At 47.3% G+C, this 7,094-nt stretch overlaps 1 pseudogene; it reads left to right on the forward strand.

Annotated features, from left to right (window-relative positions):
- Positions 1 to 724: 724 nt before the first annotated feature.
- Positions 725 to 4,562, forward strand: LOC121142675 (annotated as a pseudogene).
- Positions 4,563 to 7,094: the final 2,532 nt, after the last annotated feature.

Raw genomic sequence — 7,094 nt, forward strand, 5'->3', positions numbered from 1 at the left:
GGCCTATCTCCGGGAAGACAGGTCAAGGTGTCACTGTGAGAAGGGGCTGGTGACAGGAGCCACTCAGAGCTTCTCTACGGAACGGAAGACAAGACTCAGATGGTCCTTCCCATGATTTCCTCAGGCTCCACTGAGAGCTGAAGATCGCCAAGGGCATCATCTTTAGATGCAGGTAGGATGGCCCACTCGGAGTCTCTGGCTTCTGATGCTATCACACTGGGGTCTGAATAGCTCAGAGGAAGAGGGCTGACAGTGCTGCCCAGTCCTGGAGCACTCCCCCGGCACAAGTGACCCTCGGCAGTGTTCTCAGACCTCAGTGTGGGAAAATGTCTATAATCTGTAGAGGGACGGTCCCCCAGCATTCTCAGGGCTTAGGATCTGTAGCGAATCCTGCCCCTTCCTGAGCAGAAAGAGAGGAGGTGTGGATTGGGGATAGGGATAGAAGGGGGGACTGGGGGAATGTGGGGAGGGAAAGTTTGGTGTTGTGGGGCTTGTGAGAAAGGGTTTCTCTGTGAAAAGAGCACAAGAGGCGACCCCAGTCACAGTTCCATGTCAGACATCTCTGCCTCTCTGCTGCCAGCATTGCTTTTTATTTATTTATTTTTTTTGAGACAGGGTTTCTCTGTGTATCCTTGGCTGTCCTGGAAATTGCTTTGTAGAGCAGGCTGGCCTCGAACTCACAGTGATCTGCCTAGCACTGCCTCTGCCTCTGCTCTAGAGTCCCGGATTTAAAAGCCTGGGTCACCAATGCCTGGCACAGCGAGCCTCTGCAAGAGCCTGCTCAGGAATGTGATCCAGGGCTTATGGGTGAGGCCTAGGAGGCAGGAAACATGGCTGCTTATGCCCAGCCCTGGCCCTCTTGCTGGATATGTCGTGTAAGATGATCACATAGCCCTTTCTTTTCTTTTCTTTTTAAATGCAAATTTAAATTAGAAACAAGGTTGCTTCACATGTCAATTCCATTTCCCTCTCCCTTTCCCTCCCCTCCTCCTGCGCCCTCACAACAACCCCCCCAATATCCCCTCATTTCCCCAGGGAGGGTGAGGCCCTCCATGAGGGTGTTCATAGTCTGTCATGATCACTTAGTCCTTCCTTATCTAGTGCCTTCCAGGTGTGGGACAGGCATCTGGATAGAGTCACATGCCATGCTTCTAAATTGTCAGTATTGGGAGGACAAGTGTGTTCTGGACTGCCGGGGAAGAGACATCGATGCAAGGAAGAAATCTGATCACAGGTGGGTTGCACTCAAGTGGCCCCAATAGCTTGAGCCGTCCTTTTTTATTACTTTAACTAGAGTTTTTTTTTTAACACGAGACTCACATGACCAGTTTTATTTTTGGCTCCTATTTTTGACTTTTGAGAAATCCATCTTATTTTAAGATATGTCTAAGCCAATAGAGAAGCCCTCATTATTCCCTTTTATGCTTCCCCAAACAGTTTTCCATCCCTGACACAACCTCATTCTAGACATAGACTCATCATCTCTGCAGGTTTAACTGAATCAGCTGGAAGCTCCTTGAGCTATGAAAGTTAAAAAGTAGTACACATGGATACATTACTTTCAGGAAAGCAACATCAGCGGGGTGGTGGTGGTGCTCGCCTTTAATCCTAGCACTTGGAAGGCAGAGCCCGGTGGGTCTCTGTGAATTCGAGGACAGCCCCATCTACAGAGTGTGTGCCGGCCTCAAAGCAATAGAGAGAAACCCTGTCTCAACAAAAACAAAGACAAAAGCAAAAACAAAAACAAAAAACAACACTAACATGGACAATGCTTTCATCTCTGTAAGACGGACTTTCCTTCAGTTCCCTGGCCCACAAGCGGGTTCCATGTCTCAATCTCTCCGTAAAAGGCAGACTTTACAAGACACTCTTTCCCATGCCAGCACACCATTGCTCTTTCACCAGTGTAAGCTCCTAGGGATGGTAAAGTTGCATCTGTCCATCCCACATTTGCACTGCACTCTTTCCTCTTGGAGCATACCAGATCCTACCATTGATTCTCCCTGCCACCCAGGGAATGGCCTCTCCACAGATGTCACTATGTGCATTCCTGAGGCTTTCCCCTCTCATGTGTCTGCATGGCTCGCCATACTTTCCAGAACTGTATCCTGGTCCTGCCGCCAGCAGCCCCTCTGATAGTTCAAGATTCACGACTCTCTCCCACATACAGAAAGCCTACTTCAGTCCCCTGGAATCTCCACAGTTGTAGGTCTAGAGGTCATGAGTTTCCACGACCTTGGTTCAACTGTCCCTGTAGATTTCTGCATCGTGATTTTAACCTCCCTTCCTCATGTGTTCCCTCCTCTCTGTCTGTGACTGGAGTCCCAGAGTCTGGAGCTTGTTTGTCATTCTGTCTGGTTCCATCCATTGCTGGATGAGGTGGATGCTGACAGTTGGGGTGTTCATCCATCTGACTACAGGTGTTAGGACAGCTCAGGTGTCCTCTCGACTACTGCTCAGAGTCTTTCCCTGGGTCTTCCTTGTGGAGTCTTGGGAGTTAAACTAACACCAAGTTTCCCCCTAAGCCCTTAGGTATTAATATATCTCTTTCATTTTTTATAGCAACTTTCTCCTCTCCGAGGACAATCATAAGATTTAGAAAGCAAGCGAAGCCCTGTGATCAGCTTTCCTTGGGTTGGTGCCCTCAGCCTGCATTGAGACTCTCTCCCCTTGCCTGAGCTGTGGCAGACATTTTTATATTACAATCCCAATAATACACCGGAGAACGTCCATGAAAAACCAAGAGGAAACCATGAAGACATGTTTTAATTATTGAAACCATGGCTACATCATGAATCCTGACGTTGGGGCCCAGTTGATCATGGAAGAGCATCCCAGCCAATCATGGAACAGTGTCCCAACCAGACTTCAAAATAAAACACCCGCTGGGCCCAAACTCAGAAGAGTGGTCAGCGCAGGATGTTGCCATGGGAATGGCATCCATATTGCCACACCGATTTGATATGAATGTTCTCAGTGTGTGAGCTCATTTAATTAAGCAGATAGCAAAAATATTCAGGATCACGTTAACTCTGACCTGGAGGCAGCATCTGTGTTATTCAATGGCTAAAAGTGTCTATACTCCCTCACTACAAAGTATGTCTCCCAGACACAACAGTCAACTACTTTAACTGACAAGCACAGGGGAGATGACGTCTGCCAGTTGGCAGCTCAGGGAGAAATGCTCCACCTGCCTACTCATATGGAAAAAGAAAATGTCATCAATCACAGCGATAAAGAAGGATTTATTCACTGACACTCACATTTGGGGGGTCCAGATCAGTCCCATTCTGGCCTCCCCACTGTCAGTCTGGGGTCCAAGAGCACTCCCCTGTTCAGATCAGCCGTCTCTGCTGGTTTTGCCAGCCCATTCCTTGCCAATTTGCTCATCACTCCTCTCTCTCTGTCACTGGGTTCCTTGGGTTCAGTTCAGTGCTTAGTTGTGTGTTTGCCTCTGCTTCCATCAGTCCCAGGATGAAGGCTCCCGGATAGTTATAGACATCAAGTTCATTATCAGGAATGGGCATTCGAGGTGGTCCTTCCACTATTGCTTAGCTTGCCAATTGATGTTATACCTTTAGATCACTCGAGGTCACTCTGGTGCCTGATCTGTCTTCGATCCTATGATTCCCTCTTCCCCCTATTTTACCCCCACCCCCTCAACTTCCTGTTCCCCCATGACCAACTCCCTTCCTCTTTACCCCCTCTACTCTTCCCAGGTCCCACTACCCCCCCCTCGCCCTGTTCCCCATCCATTCAGAGGATCTTGTCTCCATCCTCTTCTCTTGGGTACTATGCATAAACCTATGGGGCTCTGAGCTGTGGATCAGTGTCTATCCCTGGTATACAATCTGTCTTCATGTGCCTATGGCACAAAGAGAGATGCTCTCTCAGCCTGGACTCTTAGGGGAGTGCCTTGACCCTACCAAGAGTGAAATGATAGACTCTAGACATCCCCTATGTGGAGGGATTTGGCAATAGGGTGGGAGGGAGGGTGGAAGGGGAGTGCGGGAGGAGGGGAGGGAGAGGGAACTGGGATTGACATGTGAAACAAGCTATTTAAAATTAAAATAAAAAATGATTAAAAAAAAAAAAAAAAAAAAAAAAAAAGAAGGATTTATTCCCCTGATGTGGGATGTGGGCCACGGCACCCGGGAACACAGCTGTGGTAGAGTTCCTACTTCAGAATGGAGCAGATCCCCAACTTTCAGGAAAAGGATTAGAAAGTGCCCTGCCATTGGCCTGTACATGGGTATTGTCAAAGTCTGCTTGTTGTGGAGTTGGTGTAAATGAGTTGATGGAACAGAGGGAGGGACACCTTGGATCTGTGCCATCCATGGAGGGATCGTGTGACATGTGTAATGATGCCCTTAGAAAATCAAGTTGACCCAACAATTGAAACAGATTCTGGGCAGAGTTCCATGAACTTAGCTATAGCCTTTGGCTACAGAAGTCTTCACCGTGTCATTGACTCACTTATTCTGATGCTACTTCCAAACACCATGGAGCATTGCGACCCTCAGAAAATGCCATCTGCCTTTCTCTTCTGCGTCCTTAAATGATAGTTTTGTTTATGTGTACATTTTTAACTCAGTTGCAGAATTTTCTGGTTTTTGATAGCTTTAATATTTTTCTGAATAATTAAATCTCATTAATTTTGTAAAAATAAACGTATTTCATACATTAATGTTTTATGGCATTTAAACTCTTATGGTGCAGGTGGTTTCATTTCTTTTAATCATTTGCTACAATTTGACACTTTGAGAAATCCCACCTCCTTTATACTCTCCTGTTAACTCTCTGATTTTGCACGGGGCTTACTGTGTGTTTCTGGGGGGAAACCAATGTTCTTGCTGAATTAAAAAGGACAGTGTGATGGTTTGCAAAATCATGCTTCAAAAAAATTCTGTGGCTGTGAAAAAATCTATGCAGATAAGACGAGACACCTTCAGAAAAGTGTCATGGTTCTTGTCCCTTGCCACTATGCTCCCCCAAGCCACCCTCGGGCAACTTTTCTATTCCCGAGCGTTGCTCCATCTCTCTGGGCTTTTGTCAGTTGCTCCTGTCCCAACTGTCCTGCTCAAGCTTGTGCATGGCTCCTGGCAATGGCATGGCTGTTTTTGCTGGCTGCCCAACTCATTCTCCTTGGGTGGCTGTTGGGGAGCCCTACCCACCAGTCCTGTCTGATGGGCAATGAGTTTGCAAACAGCTTGCAAGAAGAGTGCTTGTCCATCTCCCCAGTGGTATTCAATGGGCGGGATCTTCAGGGCATCTCCTCACTTGGGATTGAGATGTAAGTTGTTGCATGGTATGGAATCTCCCCTTGCTGTATGCCACTGTAATGTGTTCAAACATCTGATGCTCTGGGGTGAGTTATCATTGGGAGCACTCATTTGGTACTGAGTAGCCTGGATACTCCATTACACATGGCTGGACTCAGGCCTGGCCATGCAGTGTTAAAAGAAATCCACTTTGAGGTTGCATACATACCCAGGGCTGAAAGAATAATCTTCTCAAGTCCTTGGCATTCCTACTAACGTGTAACACAAGCTGCCACCTCTCCATCCCAAATGACCATTTCCTGAGCTGACTTATCATCCACCTTCCTTTTGCTTCCTTTTCTATCCCATGGGCTTGCTGCCTCCTTTCCAAGATCCTGCTCCCCTCTGCAGAAGCTCCCTCCTCCACCAGGCTCTGGGACATTACAAAGCCTGGAGGTTGCTGCCATGAAGGGTCTCCTGCCATGTGTCCTGGACAGAAGCTGAGTGGGTTGTGGGCTTTTCCTGAGGTCAAGGTCCCTGCCCAGGGTGAAGACGGTCAAGTGTGCACAGTCTTGCATCCGTGGTCATGCCTTAGCCACACTCTGGTCTGTGGTGGAAGACAGCATGGCGCAGTAAGTCTATCGCTGTCCTGGCTCACCTCCCCCTTCACTCCCATGGCTCCTCAACCCTGCACCATATTGGTTGTGGTGCAAGGTGCAGGGCGGGTTCAGTAAGATGCGCGTTCCTATTTCTGGACTGGATGAAGAGTTGGGATTGTAATCAGTGGGTGCTCTTTGTACCTCGATTTTCATCCCTGCCTTTAGTCTCACCAAGCCATAGGATTCCCTCCTGAGATCTTTCCACCTTTTGGATAAACACACCAACCAGACACTGGAACTCATCTGCCACTGTAAGCCTTCGTGTCGCCATCCTGGCTCAGGGAGGAGTTCTGTCGGTCTTTGGAGGAATGGGTCCAGGCTGCTAGCAGATGCATAGCATCTACCCAACATTTATCCAGATGTGTTTTATAAGATGGTGTCAGCACTTTGACTGTTAAGCAAGTGTACAAAGGTGCTCCTGGTTACCCCATTGGCAAGAGCAGGGGAGAAGCCTTCTGAAGTCCTTGAGGCTTGGGCCCCTGCCTGTGTGCTTTCAGGGCCCATGTCTCAGAGGATGCCACTGGACAGTGGCCCGTGTTCAGTGTCTCACCATCTCGTCATGATACCTATCAAGATACTGGGACTTGGGGAGGACACGGCATTGGAATAATGTAATCTCTGGCATATCAGGGAAATATTAAGCTACACAAGGTAGGGATGCCATATATTTATTTAGGCAGAAATCACTTACATAAGAAGCCAAAAACCCAAGGTCAGGACGCTGCTGCTCTCCGAGACCGGACCAGAAACCATAGAGAGAGGGTCTTCTTTCCCCCATCTCTTTTATCTCCCGTACATTCTAGGTGTCTGTGTGGTCAACGCTATGGGTAGGTATGATGTCTCCCTACCAGTCTCCTTTTAGTCTAAAGAAAAGTTTTAGACTTAAAAATAAATTTTGTGAAACATATATAAAGCCTATATGCAAAGAAGATGATAAATTATCTTCTACCCCATCTAATCCCTAAATTTAGCTGATAAGAAGCCCAAGTCTGAACACCTCCTTCCATTCCCAACCCTAAACAACTGAAAGCTAACTCTAAACAGATGTAAATTATCCTGTAATGTCAACAGTAGGGAAAGGGGCCTAAGCATTCTCAGAATTACTTCCTGATGAAATGGAATGACAATAACCTCATGGGTTCATGTAGGAAGAAAATGTTAATGAAGTGAACGT

The sequence above is a fragment of the Mesocricetus auratus genome, unplaced genomic scaffold (assembly GCF_017639785.1).
Source record: "Mesocricetus auratus isolate SY011 unplaced genomic scaffold, BCM_Maur_2.0 Super-Scaffold_100010, whole genome shotgun sequence".
NCBI classification, from domain to species: domain Eukaryota; kingdom Metazoa; phylum Chordata; class Mammalia; order Rodentia; family Cricetidae; genus Mesocricetus; species Mesocricetus auratus.